A 17,142-nucleotide genomic window follows, 5' to 3' on the forward strand; every position below is an offset into this window, starting at 1 on the left:
ATTTAGAAAACTAAATAGCACTAGTAAAAATTCTAAACCCACTTTAGAAGAATATTGACTATTTCTTAATAGCATTGCTTAAAAAATAAGGCTATCAAGTTATATTTTTGTTGACGCAATGCTCATGTAAAAGGGAGCGAAGAGGTTAATACTTCTAAAATAGATTCAGAATTAAGGCAAGAAAGGAGCATAATAACTATAAGAAATAGAAGAAAAATAAATAAGAGCTATGCTACGAAAAGAAAATGAATGGTATAGACTCACTATCTAAAGTTTTTAGAAGGCAAAGAATTCACGGATTTATTTTTATTCCTCTCACATGTTGAGCTATTAAGAATTAATGTCTTCCTGGTAGTGTTTAATTTATTCCTGCCAAGGAGCTTAGATATTAGAAAGTTTGGGCTTAAAGTATCTCCTTTATAGATGTGTAAACAGGGTGTCAGTCAAAGTAGAGATTAAATAGGTTCCCCATGGAAGAAGATACTTAAAATGACAGGCTCTTGCTTGTTCAGGTGGAGACAAAAAGCCTTAAAAACAGAAAGACACCTCAGTGGTGCTGCAAGTGTGCCAAGGTAAGGCTAGGATCCAGCCACTACCAAGTTAGGGTGTGGCAGAAATGTTGTTTATCAAGGCTACCGCTCTCAAATTTCCTTGGTCAGGAAGGATGTTCCTTGAAGGAAAGGCATACCTGTTTGTAAATGAAGACGTGAGGCCTTCTGGTAAGGAAGAAGTTGACTAATATTCTAAATAATCTTATTTGGAACTCCTAGTATAGGACACCACATTGAATGGATCAGAATGGCCCTGGCCAAGATCTAGTGGTGGGGGGAAGGGGGAGGGACAAGGGGATCCCTGAAATAAAATTTCCTATAGGAAAAGAGTAGTATGAGCTGGTTCTTTAGATGGTATACGATGAACTAACATTTTTGTTGTTTTCGGAGAGGTGAGGTTTCCCTGGTTAGGATACAACATGGAGCTGGGGCAGGAAGTGTCTCACAAGCTCAGCCTAGGCTGTGTGGAACAATTGCTAGAATATGTGAGTTGTTCTTAAGAGAGGTGTATCTTCAGAGTCTGGCAGACTCTGGCAGACTCTGGCACAGAGACCCTCTGTGGCTGTATTGGCAGAGAATAAGCATCCATAAGATGAAAAAGAAAACTTGAGCAGTAGCACAATTTAAAAAATGAGTGGCCATGGCAGTAATGGAAGGATCAAATGTGATCTCCCTATAAACCTGACTGCAGTGGAGGGCTGACTTTCATTCTTTGGGTTTAGCCCTTAGCGTTCCTGGGCAAGAGTGGGTCATAGTTGGAAGAAATCAGACTTCCTTCTGATAAGGTATATAGGGACTCAAACGAGTTATAAAAGTAAAAGGAGATTCAATTATACATGGTACTCTATAACAGCTCAGATATAATGATAGAAGTAATATTATTCAATTAATTAGAAATAAAAAGATAACATGTACTAGCCAAGGATGAACTGTGAATGCCTGTTCCACCCATTCTGAGAAAAGTGGTCACAGGTCCTTTATTCTTGTCCTCTTTGTTTTTCCTTCCATCTGCTTCTTCCCCCAGTTTTCCTACCAAATGGGGACTCGGTTTGTATCCCTTTCATTCAAACATTCAGGAGAGACGATCTAAATTGTTTAGTCAGTCACTATTCAGTATTACACATTTCTACTGAATACAGTTCTTGTGCTAAGCAATATCAGAGTTAGCTTCTTACATGAAAGATGGTTGCCTTTGAGATTGGAACCGATCCTTGGTACAATCCTTTGTAGTCAGGGAAAATTGAAGGGTAACTTGATTCCCATGAATTCGCAATAGAGAAATACAGAAGGATGGTACTATTATAGCCCTACCAGATTGGGGATGGCTAGTCAGAAGCTGCCAATATATTGGGCTTCAATAAGTCTCCTAGAGACCCTGAGCACTGAGAATATTATGGCACTTCTGAATGTGTAATCAAAACATATCACTCTGGGGCGCCTGGGTGGCTCAGTCAGTTAAGCGTCCGACTTCAGCTCAGGTCATGTTCTCACGGTTTGTGAGTTTGAGCCCCGCGTTGGCCTCTGTGGTGACAGCTCAGAGCCTGGAGCCGGCTTCGGATTCTGGGTCTCCCTCTCTCTGCTCCTCCCATGCTTGTGTTCTCTCGCTCTCTTTCAAAACTAAATAAACATTTAAAAACAGTAAAAAAATATGTTACTCTGAAAAATACATTTACAAAAATATATGTCTAAAACAGTTCTCGTATTTCCTATCAAGATTCTTTTTAAAAATGTATTTATTTATTTTTACTGCCCTTTCTGCCGTTGTGACTTCTATCTTGCAGAAACCTTTAGAAACTTCTTAGGCTGTTCATGGATAAAATACTCCTGAATGAGTCTGAATGCATAGTTGGTTAGGAGAGGTATTGGGCTCAGCTGTGAAGACCCAGAGATGGAAGACTCGGGAGAAACAGATCATGGATTCATCAATGTTCTGAGCATCTTCGTCCCCAAGATTAAAGCAATTCTGGCTTTTGAAGGCTCATAGCCAAGAGGTCTGATATCAGTTATTTATTTATTTTTTCACTAATAGATTCTATGGCTGATTTGGTTCATTTGTGCCCAATAAAACCTAATCTTGCATTTTTACATTATTCTTTAGCTATGTATTTCTAGTTTATATTACTGAGTTATTTGCCTGAGAGCACCGGATTAGGTCTAGAAACCAGTTTCGACTCTGACACTTCCCATTAAATAACTTAGTGCCACTGCAAGACAGCTTACCTTTGTGGACCAAAAATTAGTCTCAAGTGTTTCTTCGCCCCCCTTTGCTCCTCTCAGGAGATTAAAAAGAGGGTTCCTATAAGTCTCTTTTGGGCCTATACCTTTATTCTTAGATTCAGAGGACACTTGTTTGTTTATTTATTTATTTATTTATTTATTTGTTTATTTATTTGAGAGAAAGCGCGCGTGAAAGGGTGACAGCACATGCATAGACAGGTGGGGGAGGGGCAGAGGGAAAGAGAAAATCTTAAGCAGACTCTATGCCCAGCATGGAGACTGACATGGGGCTTGATCTCAAGACTGTTAGATCATGACCTGAGCTGAAATCAAGAGTTGGATGCCTAACTGACTGAGCCACTCCAGTGCCCCCAGAGGATACTAACTTCTAAATTTATCAAAATAGAGAGCAAAAGAGGTTATGTGTTATTGTAGAAGGAATATAGGCTTTGGAACTGGGCAGACATAATCTCTAATCTGAGATCCATCATTCCATCATTCACTATTTATGAAATGTTAGATAAATTCTTATCTTTCTGAGGTCAGAATTTTTATCTGTAAAGTGGTGATGACAATGTATACTTCAGAGTGTTGTACTAAAGGGGGTGATATAGAAAAGCTACTCAGCACAATGTTTGGTACACAGTTAATTCTCCATTATTGTTTGCTCCCTTTCCAGATGGACATTCAGGGAGCCACTTTACTGTTTACTCACCAGCATATGGCCTAACTGGTATTTCTTGTGCTTTCTTAGTCATAGGCTTTATCCTGGGAGTTATTCATCATTTTGAACAGACCATGGAAACATGTTTCTTTTCATGCTACAACTTTGTTTTTTACACTGTAGGTATTGGTGCAGAAATAGAAAAAAAAACGTTCCCAAATTAGCCTTTATGTAATAGCTCATATTCATTCATTACTTGATTTTGTTCAGAAATACTTACCAAAGAGGTATTTTGTGCTCTTTTCCAGACTGGGAATACTACAATGGGTAAGATAGTTAAAATCCCATCCTTACAAAAATTACATTCTAGTAACCTGAGATGGACAACAAAACAGGAAACAAATACATAGAATAAGTAATTACAGATTGTGAAAAAAATAGTAAGATGGAAATAGTATATTTAATTAAAGTCACTGGAAATAGGGTCCATTTTTGATTGGGTGTTGAGGGAATTTTTTTCTTTTTCATTCCCTTCCTCCTCCCTCCCTCCCTTTCTTTCTTTCTTTCTTTCTTTCTTTCTTTCTTTCTTTCTTTCTTTCTGTCTTTCTTTCTTTCTTTCTTTCTTTATTTCTTTCTTCTTTCTGCCTCTCTCTCTCTCTTTCTCTCTCAATCTTTCACTGAGACCTGAAGTTTAAAAAAAAAGAATAGCTAGGTCAAGAGCCAGGGGAAGAGAATTGCAAGCCATGGGATTAGTAAGTAAAACACTCAGAGGCTGGAAATAACTTGGCAAGAATGAGGAAAGCAGAGAAAGCCTGCGTGGCTATTGCATACTGAGATGTCATAGAGGGATAGGGTGATATATTATGAGATAAAGCTAATATGACAAGAGTCATTTTTCCCCCTCAAAGAGCAATAGGAACTCCTGGAACCATTTCATACAAGGAAATGAGATGATCCAATTTACATTTTAAAAGTAAATCATTTTGTAGCCTATAGTGGGATAAGAATGGAAGCAGGGAGATCATAGTGAGACAGTAATTGTTCAGGTGGAGGAGATACTGATGACTTAACTAGGATGGAGACAATAGAAGTGGAGAGAAACGGACAGATTGAGATATATTTATTAGGTAGAATCAAAGTGACATTGTGGTAGATTGGATGAAGGCAGTGGGGAAAATGAAAGAATGGAGCCAGGCTTCTAAGGAAATAAGATGCTATGTTGATTTCTGAGATGCGAAAGATTGGGGAAGAGTTTTTGAGAAAAAGTAAAACTTCTTTTTTTTTGAGATGAGATAAATTGGAGAAGCCTAGCATAAGCCATCTGAGTTGGAGATACAAAATGGACAGTTACGTATAAGAATTTAGAATTTAGGCAGTTAGCAACAGAGGTTTGGAACTGGAGAGAGTGTTAGATGGAAATGCATATTTGGAAATAGCATAAGGTTATTTCATGCTATAACATTATCTTGGGAGAAAGTAAAAGAGAAAGAGAAAAGGTGATTCGAGGTGGTATCCCAAGGCAATCCAATAATTTCATGCTGGACACAGGAGGAATAGTTATCAAAGGAAAAAAGCAGCATTGGTGAGGCTGAAGGAAAACCCAGAATGTGTAGTGATACAGAAGCCAAGACGAGAGGGGTGTTTAAGAAAGAGGCAGTGAGAAACAATCTTCAGTGTTGTGAGCCATAATTAGAATATAATAAAGAGATTGCACTGATTTTGGGTATGTACAGGTCTTCCGTGACTTAAGAGGAAGATTATGTATCATGTTGGACAGTTACAAATCGTATTGAAGGAGGTTGAGGGGTAATTAGAATACAAGAAACTGGAGATAGCAGTAGTGAACAACACATTAAATAAGCTGTTAAAATTTCATTATTTTCTTATTAAATGGTTGAAAATGGTATGGTACCTGGAAGGGAATGTGGGATCAAGAAAGTTGGTTTCTAAAATATGAATGCTACTAGAACATATTGGTGGGTTGACTGAGAATAGTTAAAAAGGGAGAGTAATTTGTACAGCAGACAAGGGAATGCAACTAATAGAGTAAAATCCTTGAGAAAATAAGAGTAGTTGGAATCTGTAGCTCAAGCTGTCTTGAGCATAGTCAGTTATTGGATGTTGCAGTGCGGGTACAATTGTAAATGGAATGGAGTCAGTGAACAAGATGTTTAATGTGGTGTAGTTTTTGGTGATGATGAAGTCCAGGGTTTGGCTGTGTGACTATGTGGCTGATATGGGGGGAAAGAAAAGGGTCAAACATGAGGAATAGACATCAGTTCTTAGGTTGGTCATCCACATGGATAATGACAGCACCAATAATAAAGCCAAGCACTGAGATGGATGGAACATCTGGGATGGAAATACAGTGAAACAGAGGCTAAAATTGTCTACCAATAAATAGAGGTGAGAAGTCACTTGGAGATGAAAATGAGCAAGAAAATTGGAAACTCTATTCTTAATCTAGTAATTTCATAATTTTTTTAAAAAAAAGTCAGCATTGTAACAACTATTGTCCTTTAAATATAATTGGCTGAATACACATGCTTTTTACTAAACTTCTATTTATAGGCTAACCTGTTTGCATCCCACTGTAAGTACTGGTGGTAGCCCCCTTGACTCCCATTATCTCTTAAACCATTTTTATTTTTCATGAGAGTTCATTGAAGTTTTGTGTGTAACTCATTGTTGCTACACTTCATCTATAGGATGATATTGCTATGTAAATTTTATTTCTTTTCATTTTCTCCCACCTATAGCACAGCCTTGAGATAATCTAGAAACCTTATTAAAATCCTCCTTTCAAGATTGGGTTAATTAACTCTTTCCTATTTATTTCAGCACAGTACTTATCCTTTTTTCTCCCCTGAAGGCAGTTTTATTATTAGACTTCCTCTTTTGCCATTCCTATTTTAGGCTCCAACAATTCCCATTATTTCTCTGCTGATTACTTTTTTTCCCCATATAAATTCCTGATTAAATCACACACACAAACTCACACATACTATTAGTATCTTACATGAAAGAGTGGTCTGTTTAATATCTGTTTTTAAAAATGTAACTCTTCTAGTCATTTTGGTGCTAGGCCAATTATGTTAATTAGAGTATATTGAGCAAAGTACATATTTCCAGTCTCTGCACATATATTATTCAATTTGATCAAGCTTCAATATATAAAAGCTTTTTGCAAAATGTAGTGTCAAAATGTTACAGGCTTTGGTCAGAATCTTGGCAGATTAAGTCAATTAAAAAGGTCAAAATAATGGTCCTTTATTTTACAGGAAGTGTAAATGTACAGAATTTATTATCTAATAAATGCAAGTCTGTAATTCAGTACTACGATAGAGAATATAAATGCATCCAAATCAGGAAGCGGAAAAAGTTGGTTTATTAATAGTAACCAGATATAAGATTTGCTGTTCAGTTTGTTGCTATCTTATTTATTGCCCTTTATTGTTCTGGAAAACCTTTACGTCCTCATAGAGACAAAACACATTTTCTATTTGGTCAAGTTGTCTTCATTATTAATTTTTGGTTAGCTGAATGTCTGACAAATTAAGGTTGTTTTGTTTAGTGATAGAAGGAGTCTTCCATGCAGGGTATATATAAGATTATTTTCCCTTCTGCCCAATTCAATACCAAATAATAGTATTGAAGGATTCATTCATTTAACAGATATTTATTAATTATCTCTAGTGTCCCTTACGGTGTTTTAGGAGCTGAGCATACATCAGTGAAACAAATAAACAAAAAACAAACTGAAACACTCTGCCCTCATCATCTTACATTCTAGTGGGAAGTTATATAATAAAAACATCGTATGAGCGTATTAGATGGTAACTTGTGTTCCACAGAGGCAGGAAAAAAAAAGAAGGAAAGGAACAAGTGGCAATTGGCAGTACCAGGGTAAAGACACCATTTCAAACACGGTGCTCAGGAAAGGCCTCTGGTACTAAAAAGGGAACATTTGATTAAAAACTGCATGTACATGAGAAAATGAGGGCAGTGCTTATTGGGAGGAAGGTGTGGGAACAGCAGTGTGAAGGCCTTAAGACTGGAACTTGTCAGGCTGTCTAGAGGAGCAGCTTGAAAGCTGGCATGGGTGGAGCAGAGAAGGGAAAGATGAGGGTGGAGGGAGGGACATGCCAGATCACGGGGGACTAGATCATGAGCTGGTTAGATCGTGATCTCACAGTTTGTGGGATCAAGCCAAGCATTGGGCTCTGGGCTGACAGCGTGGAGCCTGCTTGGGATTCTCTCTTTCCCTCTCTGTGATCCTCCCTGCTCAATAAATAAACATTAAATAAATAATAATAATAAATAAATAACAAATAATAAAATAAAATAGATAAACATTAAAAAATAAAGGCTTATATAGCAGGTCAAATGTAAGCTAGAATAGTTTTGTTGTTGTTGTTATTAAAATTATATTTGACAAGACCATATGGTTATGTGGGAGATATCCAGGTGAAGAATGGGGAAGAAGAGTATCCTAGGCACAGGGAATAGCAGGGGCCAAGAGTCAGAGGCAAGATGTTTTTCAAGAAACTAATAAATCCGTCATCATTGGAGCATAAACAGTAAGGGGGGACTTCCATAGATCAGGTTGTAGAAGTAGAAAAGATGAAATTGTGTATAGTTCTGTAAGCCATGCTAGAGGCCTACAGTTGTACCATAAGAGCCAGGAGAAGACACTGTGATGATTTACAACAAGAGTAACATGATCATATACACATTTAAAAAAAGGTTACTCTAGAATCACGTAGTGAGGGTGAGGAAGGGAACTGAGGGTGGTTACAGTGGGATCAACAAGGAGACCATTGTAGCAGTTCATTCAAGAGATGATGGTGGCTTCATGATAGTTTAAATGGAGAAAAATGAATAAAACTGAAAAATCTTTTAATATGTGTGATCAAAGGAATTTGTAGTTATTTGGATATGGGAAGAAGTGACAGAGAAAGAATAGCCAAGAACAAGTTCCAGATTGCTGGGTGGATTGCCTGAGAAGATTGGGGTGCCATTTAAAACACTAAGAAAGGAGAAGGTGGTGCAGGGCAGCCTGGAACAGTAGAAGATGTTGCTTCCCATCGTGAATTGTGAATGTGTTAATGTCAAGTAGGCAGATGGATATGTGGTTCAGAATTCAGGAGAGAATTTTGGACTCAAGATAGCTGTTGCTATACCCCAAAATAGTAATTAAAGCCCAATGGAAGGAATAAGATAGCCCCAGGGCTAGAGTATTGAGTGAGAAGGCTTAGGATAAATCTTGAGGAATTTAATGGCAGAAGAGGAACAATAAACAATGGAAAATGAGGAATAGTCAGAGAAATAGTAGAAAAAGAATAGGAGACTTACAGGGACAGAAAAATTCAGGAGAGAGAGTTCAAAAAAGAAGAATCAACCAACAGTTCAAATTCTTCCAAAAAGTTAAGCAAGGTTAGAACAAACACTATAGATTTTATTTTGGAGCAAAGAAGACATCAGTGACTTTTATGAAAGCAGTTTCAGTGGATTTGTGGATGTTGAAACCAGATTAGAATGAACCAGAAGCTAAAAATGGAATGTGGAAATGGAGAAAAGTGCAGGCAATACCTATCAGTTTGGATGGAATGCAGATAGAATATTAGCTGGATTAGTGGGTCAAAGGAAAGATGCTTTTGTTTTATCTTATACATTTTTCAAGATGGGGCAATATGAGCATTCTTAAAAGCAGATGAGATGGAGGTTAAAAACAAATGAGAGTGGAGAGACAGATTAACCATACAAGGTTCAGAGAAAGAAGAACAAACTGGAATCTAGAGAATAAATAAGAGGATTGGCCTTGAAAAGGATGAAGGGGCTTTTTTCCTTTGAATTAGGAGAAGGGGAGTATGTGTCTGTTGTACATTGGATTACATCTTTGGTGGTAGAAGTTGGAAGAAATCTCTCACATATCTGTAGAGGATATGAGAAAAGATAAAGGGTTTTATCTTTAAGCATACTGGAGAAGGTTTAAAGTCATTAAGGGACATGGGGAAGAAAGAAATTTAAGTAAACACTATTACTAACAGTCATGGGAAATTTTGAAAGCCCAACTGAGGAATATTAAATTTTTTTCTATCAACCTGTGTAATGGATGTTTTTCCACCTAGATTATAGCATGGAGAACGTGCATAGTGGATTCATCTGGAGTTAGGTATTTGGCATTTATGTATGGATAAAGACATTTTAGGTAAGAGTATAGTGGGTAACAAGGATAAAATCAAAATAGATGAGAGGAGTATAAATATTTTGATAGACATAGATAGACAGGAGTAGATACAATAATAGAAAAGACAGTGGTTTGAGACTCAGCAATATTTTTTTTTAAGTGTAATTATAGTAGCACAGTGACATATACAGAATTTTAGCAGATTGTGGTCAGACAGATTTCTGAAGTAGTTTAATGTGATTGTTTGGTTTATTCCGTGGTAATAGAAATGTGTGGTTGACATGAAATGGAGGAAAATGCTATTTCAGAAGTAATATTCAGATGTAATTTCAGATGTAATAGAATTTCAGATGTAATATTGAAAATGTGGAATTCAAAAATAGTAGTACAGTTTGGCCAGAGAGTAACAATGTTGAGCCGGGTGCCAAAGTTATTAAAACAGAAGTAAAAATGACCAAGAAATTGCTAGCTACTACAGAGGGTTGAGGATTGAAGAACTGAAATGATGTAAGCCACAAACGAGCAAGGGTAATAGTCTGAAAGTAGTATGAGGGAACGGGGAGGGAAGACACTGACACATTGACACAACTCTGTCTAATTGCATATGGTGTGTGGGATAATGTATGGTCTTTACTTGACAAAATTATGAGGGATATGGTGTTCTCAGAGAATAACAAAGTTACTGTTATTGTCCTGGCATGTCAGGTCAGGAGATGTAGAGGACACTCAGTGAAAAATTTAACAATATATAGGAGATTGGTAATCAAGGAATGTGTGAGCTGAACTACTCTTGAAGTTTTTGCATGGAATAATGGTCAAATATTTTTAGGTGGGGAAGAAGTACAGAATATCATCAAGGAAAAAAATATGAGAGAGAATAAAACACTGTGGGGGGCTTCTTTTTTGGTGTTTACCAAAGAAAATAGGGACATAAGATGATTACTGCTAATCCTCTCATTTCCTTGAGGAAGGTGGGACTCTCACTCACTTTGAAATAAGACGTGGTATCAGTTGTGTTGGCTAAGGCATTATTTTTTCTTTGTAATCTTTTACTTATTTTTTAGCCCATAGTACTTAGTTTTTCAACTAATTTTGTTGAAGTATAATTTACATATCCATGAAATTCACCCTCGTTAAGTATAATTTGATGAGTTTGAAAAACGTACCCATCCATGTTACCACCACTACACTCAAGTTATTGAATATGTCCTTCACCCAGACAAGTTCTGTGTCCCTTTGCTATCAATGTACCCACTCACTCCCCTAGTCAACAACTAATCTAGATTTGTCACTATACATGACTTTTGCCTTTTTTAGAACTTCCTAAAAAAGAAAGCCTGGAATATGTGCTCTGTTTGTATTCGAATTCTTTTATTCAATATAACATTTGAGATTTATCCACGTCCTTTAATGTATTGGTAGTTCATTCCTTTTTATAGATTAGTAGTACTCTTTTGTATGGATATACCAAAATCTGTTTACCTATTCACTCATGATGTAAGTTTCGGTTTTGTTCAATTTGGAGCTACCATGAATAAAGGTGCTGTAGCACATTTGAGTGTAAGTACTTGTGTGGGCATTTATTTATCTTGGGTATTGTATGTTTATATGTATGTTTACTTTATAAGAAACACTGCCAAACTATGTTCCAAAGTGGACGTACCATTTTACATTACTACCAAAAATTTATAAAAGTTTAATTTTATCCATATCCTCAGTAATATTTAGTATTTTAAAACTTTTAGCCATACTAGTAGCTGGTGGTGTTGGCTAATGATATTGAGTATCTTCTTATGTATTTACTGGCTATTCATATACCTTCTTTTATGAAAGCTCTGTTTAAGTCTTTTGCCCAGTTTTTTATTGTTTAGTTTTTATTTTTTAAAATTAAAAAAAGGTTTTTAAAACTTTTTATTTTAATTCCAGTTAGTTAACAATACAGTGTTATGTTAGTTTCACATGTACAATATAGTGATTAAAATTAAAAAATAATTTTTTTTAATGTTTATTTTTGAGAGAGAGAGACAGAACATGAGTGAATAAGGGCAAAGAGAGGGAGACACAGAATCTGAAGCAGGCTCCAGGCTCTGAGCTTTCAACACAGAGCCTGACACGGGGCTCAAACACATGAACTGGGAGATCATGACCTGAGTGAAGTTGGGCACTTAACCGATTGAGCCATCCAGGTGCCCCCCATTTTTTTTTTATTATTGAGTTGTAATGGTTCTTTATGTGTTATGGATACAAGAGTCCTTTGCCATACATGCTTATGCTCACACACGCACATACTAAAACACACACACACACACACACACACACACACACACACAATTTTCTCTTAGTTGTCTTTTCATTTTCTTAATGGTATCTTCTGCAGAGTAGGTTTTAAATTTTTGTAAATTCTAATTTATCAGCTTTTTATGGTTTGCCTTTTGTTTCATATCTGAGACATCTTTGCTTATCCTAATATAATGAAAAATTTCTTCTATTTTTCTTTTAAAAGTTTATAATATTAGCATTTATATTTAAGTCTATTATCTATTTTAAGTTGATTTTTGAGAAGTATGTGAAATGTCAAAGTCCACCCTCCTTCCCTTTCCACCATGGATTTCTAGTTGTTTAACAACATTTGTTGAAAAATACTATCTTTCCTCATTTAATACTTTGGCATCTTTGTAAAAATTTATCTCTTCTTTTCCGTTAGTCTAGATACACTTATAGGTAATGTAAGTCTTCCAACTTTTTCTTTTTTTCTTATTTTTTTATTGTTTATTTTTGAGAGAGAGCACAAGCCGGGGAGTAGCAGAGAGAGGAGACAGAGGATATGAAGTAGGCTCTGCATTGACAGTAGAGAGTCCAATGCGGGGCTTGAACTAATGAGCCCCAAGATCATGACCTAAGCTGAAGTTGGCCACTTAACTGACTGAGCTACCCAGCCACCCCCCAACTTTTTCTCTTTCAAAATTGTTTTAGCTATTCTAAATCTTTTATATTTCTATACTGTTAAAATCAGCTTGCCAATTTCTTTAAAAAAAAGTATATTGGAATTTTGATTGGGGTTGAGTTGAATCTACAAATAAATTTGAGAATTAACACCTCAACAATACTGAATCTTCCAATCCATTAAAATGGCATGTCTCCATTTCTTTTTTTCATTTTTACTTTGCCTCATAATTTTTTTTTTTTTTTTTAGTTTTTAGTGTATAGGTTCTTCACTTACTTTGCTAAATTTACCCCTAAGTGTTTCATGTTTTTGTTTAGGTAGTGTTATCTTTAAAATTTCCTTTGTAATTGTTTATTGCAGTTAATTACTTTTAATTGGTAGTCATATTAAACTAATATTTTTTGAACATCTACTATATGCATTCACTCGCTTTACCTTGGGATTATCATGATGAGTAAAATCATAGGCCCTCTTGTTCTTTTCAAGTTCACAGCCTACTGAAGGAGACAGACATTGGTAAAACAGTGACACAATAAGTGTAATAAAAGAGACATGCCTAGATCTTTAGGACATATGATCAGACAATTTGACCTTGCCAAGAGGGTAATTTGACCTATAAAAGTGCAGAGGGTTGAGTTCTGAAGGATGAACAAGAACTGATGAGGTGAAGAAGGGAGTGAAGAACAGTCTAACTAGAAGAAAGAGCATGAACAAAGAGATTCTGTGGTGGGAGGAAGTATAAGTGAGGATGTGTACTGAGAGATGATTATGATAGGAGAGAGCAAGGAGAAGCATGATGTTAGATTTGGTTTGAGAGCTATCTTAGTGGCTTGATCATGATCTGGAAATCATGTTTGTCTTTTTCCTGAAAGATTTTAGGCAGGAACATAACATCATCATTATTATTATTATTATTATTATTATTATTATTATTATTACTACACTTTAAAAGGTCAGTGTGGCTGCCATGTGGATAATGGGTTAGAGGAGAGAAGTAGTAGAATTAGAAAAGTTAGGTGGATATTGTCAGAGATGGTGGCTTGGAATAAGGTGGTGAATTGTAAATGGAGAGAAATGAATAAATTTAGGAAATAATTCAGAGAAAACAAGTAATAAGTTAGTGATGGATTGGATGTGGCAGGTAAAGGAGAGGGAAGGGTTAGGGATGTTATCAATGTATCAAATGCATGGCAGTGACATTTTTAAGACAAGCAAGAGGAGGCATGAAATAGATCATTGATAAGTGTGTTTGGAACTAGAAAAGAGGTCTTTGTAGTAGAGAAATATTCATTGCCTAAAGGAGTATAGTTTTGAATTGAAGTCTCACGTGAAGATAAAATTATTTAGCTAAGGATTATGGGATGAAAAGAGAGGAGGGCTACACTCAGTTCCTATTCTTCTTTCTAATGCAATATGTTTTAGCTATAAGTGTGTCAAGATAATCCTGTTCATTTTGTTCCTTTTTTTCAATCAAAATCTCTAATTTTGTCAGTTTTTCTCCTTTGATTTCTTATGTTTTGTCTTGCATTTGTAACAGTCTACTTATGACGTTATATTTGTACCATTATTAATCTTTTGTTAATTTTATCCAGTTCTACAGAATAATAAGGATAGAAAATACTTGGCCAAAATGCTAATTCCTCATGTAATGCTACAAAATTCACATATGATGGGGGTTTGTCAAGCAAACCTCTGAGTGGGCATATTTACTTTGTAGGTGATCAATAGAAAGATAAAATGTGAATAGGCTGGGGAAGAAAAATTGAGAATGAAGTAAAAGACATGTGTCATAGTATCTATATTCATGAAATATTGAAATTGCCAGTGGATATGAGTACAGATGTTTCCTTCTTATGACAGTGTTTGACTTGTGATTTTTTTAATTTCTGCTGGTATGAAAGTGACACACATTTAGTAGAAACCACACTTTGAATTTTGCATTTGGACTTTTTCCCAGGCTGGTGATATGGGTACCCTGCTCTCTGGTGATGCTGGATGAGGCAGCGAGCTGCAGCTTTCTCAGCCATGGGATCATGAGGGTAAACAACCAATATATTTAGAACAGTTCTGTACCCAGAGCGCCATTTTGTTTTCACTCTCAGCATAGTATTCAGTCAATTCCATGAGGTAGTCAACACTATGATAAAATAGTCTTTGTGTTAGTTAATTTTGGCCAACAGTAGGCTAATGTAAGTGTTCTGAGCCCCTTTAAGGTAGCTAGGCTAAACTATGATGTTTGATAGATTCAGTGTATTAAATGCATTTTCAACTTCTGATATTTTTAATTTATGAAAGGTTTATTGGGCTATAACCTCATCATAGGTTGAGGAAGATCTATATTTTACAAAATTAGCTTTCTAATTATTTAAAATGATGGTGATGATACCTAGGTTTTTGTCGTTGTTGTTGTTGTTGTTAGTAAAGTATCACCACAACTTGAGGCATCTCAATTCCAAATAATAACCATTTCATTACTAAATATGAAAAGTAAGAAGTAGTATGATAATATATAAACTTTCCATTCCCCTTTTAGATGCCATCTATTATTTATTCATAAAGCAATCCTTAATCTGGGAATGGAGCCAGTAAATTGATTTCATTTTCATGACTTCTAACAGTTTTTTGGATAAGAACCATTGTTATAACTTAGTAAAATTGGGTAACTGTTTCCTGACAATGTACAGGAAAAAATACAATTTCCTATAATAAAACACTGAACTTCATCCAATTCAGAGAAGTATGCTGAATTCATAAACAGAAAATTAAATCCTCTAATGTAGAATGAATATAGATATTATGGCCACTGGGATTGTTCTTAAACTTGAGTTGCTATTACTTATGCAAAAGTCCAAGGAAAATGAATGGCTCATTGTTGAACCCATTGAACAAACAGCTTTGATTTCCAACAGTGATTTTAATCAGGACTAATTATATGACTTAGAATAAGGTACTTAAATGGCTCATGCTCCTGTTTCATCATCAGTGAACTAGGATGAAAAGTATACTTTTTCTCTGTTCTTGAACTCTTAAAGTTGTAAAGAATAATAATGCTAGTGTACCCTACCGATATAAATGCAAAAATATAATGACATAAAAAATTATTTAAATCCAAGCATCAATTAGATAATTTTTTCCAAAATAAACTAGGTGTATACGGGAATAAACATTTTTAAATGCTATATATGCCAAAATATATGTTTCTTTTTTCCTTATGCAACACTTTCCACCTAGCTAGGCTTACTGTTAAGAATAGAGGAATGCAGCATTTTGAATATGAAGAGAAACCATAGATATCATATCCAAGGGCTAGGAGGCTTTATTTAATTATTGCAAATTGAAAGCTAATCTGATTATGAGGTCTTGAGATACTAGGAAGGACATCTTGATTTGTCTATAACTAAGAGCCTTATATATGGAGACAGATAATTCTTTATTTGGAGCTATCATTATTATTCCATGATGGCAGGAAACATGCATTTTCTCAGTCCTTTGCACATATTAATGTTTTTTTGTTTGTTTGATTTTAAATTTTATTTTTTATTTACATCCAAATTAGTTAGCATATAGTGCAACAATGATTTCAGGAGTAGATTCCTTAATGCCCCTTAACCATTTAGCCCATCTCCCCTCCCACAACCTCTCCAGTAACATCCTGTTTGTTCTCCATATTTAAGAGTCTCTTATGTTTCGTCCCCCTCCCTGTTTTTCTATTATTTTTGCTTCCCTTCCCTTATGTTCATCTGTTCTGTGTGTTCAAGTCCTCATATGAGTGAAGTCATATGATATTTGTCTTTCTCTGACTCATTTCGCTTAGCATAATACCCCCTAGTTCCATCCATGTAGTTGCAAATAGCAAGATTTCATTCTTTTTGATTGCCGACTAATATTCCATTGTATATATATGTACCACATCTTCTTTATCCATTCATCCATCAGTGGACATTTGGGCTCTTTCCATACTTTGGCTATTGTTGATAGTGCTGCTATGAACATTGGGGTCCATGTGTCCCTTCGAACAGCATACCTCTATCCCTTGGATAAATAACTAGTAATGCAATTGCTGGGTCGTAGGGTAGTTCTATTTTTAATTTTTTGAGGAACCTCCATACTGTTTTCCAGAGTGGCTGCACCAGTTTGCATTCTCACCAGCAGTGCAAAAGAGAACCTCTTTCTCCGCATCCTCGCCAACATCTGTTGTTGCCTGAGTTGTTAATGTTAGTCATTCTGACAGGTGTGAGGTGGTAACTCATTGTAATTTTGATTTGTATTTCCCTGATGATGAGTGATGTTGAGCATTTTTTCATGTGTCGGTTGGCCATCTGGATGTCTTCTTTGGAGAAGTGTCTATTCATGTCTTTTGCCCATTTCTTCACTGGATTATTTGTTTTTTTGGGTGTTGAGTTTGATAAGTTCTTTGTAGATTTTGGATACAAACCCTTTATCTGATATGTCATTTGCAAATATCTTCTCCCATTCCATCAGTTGCCTTTTAGTTTTGCTGATTGTTTCCTTCACTGTGCAGAAGCTTTTTATTTTGATGAGGTCTCAGTAGTTCATTTTTGTGTTTGTTTCCCTT

General features: G+C 35.7%; 1 protein-coding gene across 18 annotated transcripts in view; it reads left to right on the forward strand.

The window, feature by feature from the left end:
* Positions 1–17,142, forward strand: part of CSNK2A2IP (casein kinase 2 subunit alpha' interacting protein) — a 517,960-nt gene that overhangs the window by 175,500 nt on the left and 325,318 nt on the right. For 3 of the 18 annotated variants that reach the window (XM_060640233.3, XM_060640235.3, XM_060640234.3), the window contains exon 1: positions 4,355–5,838. The exons of 14 other annotated variants lie outside the window; for them this stretch is intronic. The gene's annotated coding sequence lies outside the window, so the exon portion shown is untranslated. Of the gene's footprint in view, positions 1–2,332; positions 2,582–4,354; positions 5,839–17,142 lie in introns of those variants that run through there. One more of the 18 variants, XR_013557876.2, reaches the window with a different exon arrangement.

The sequence above is a fragment of the Panthera onca genome, chromosome C2 (assembly GCF_046562875.1).
Source record: "Panthera onca isolate mPanOnc1 chromosome C2, mPanOnc1 haplotype 2, whole genome shotgun sequence".
NCBI classification, from domain to species: domain Eukaryota; kingdom Metazoa; phylum Chordata; class Mammalia; order Carnivora; family Felidae; genus Panthera; species Panthera onca.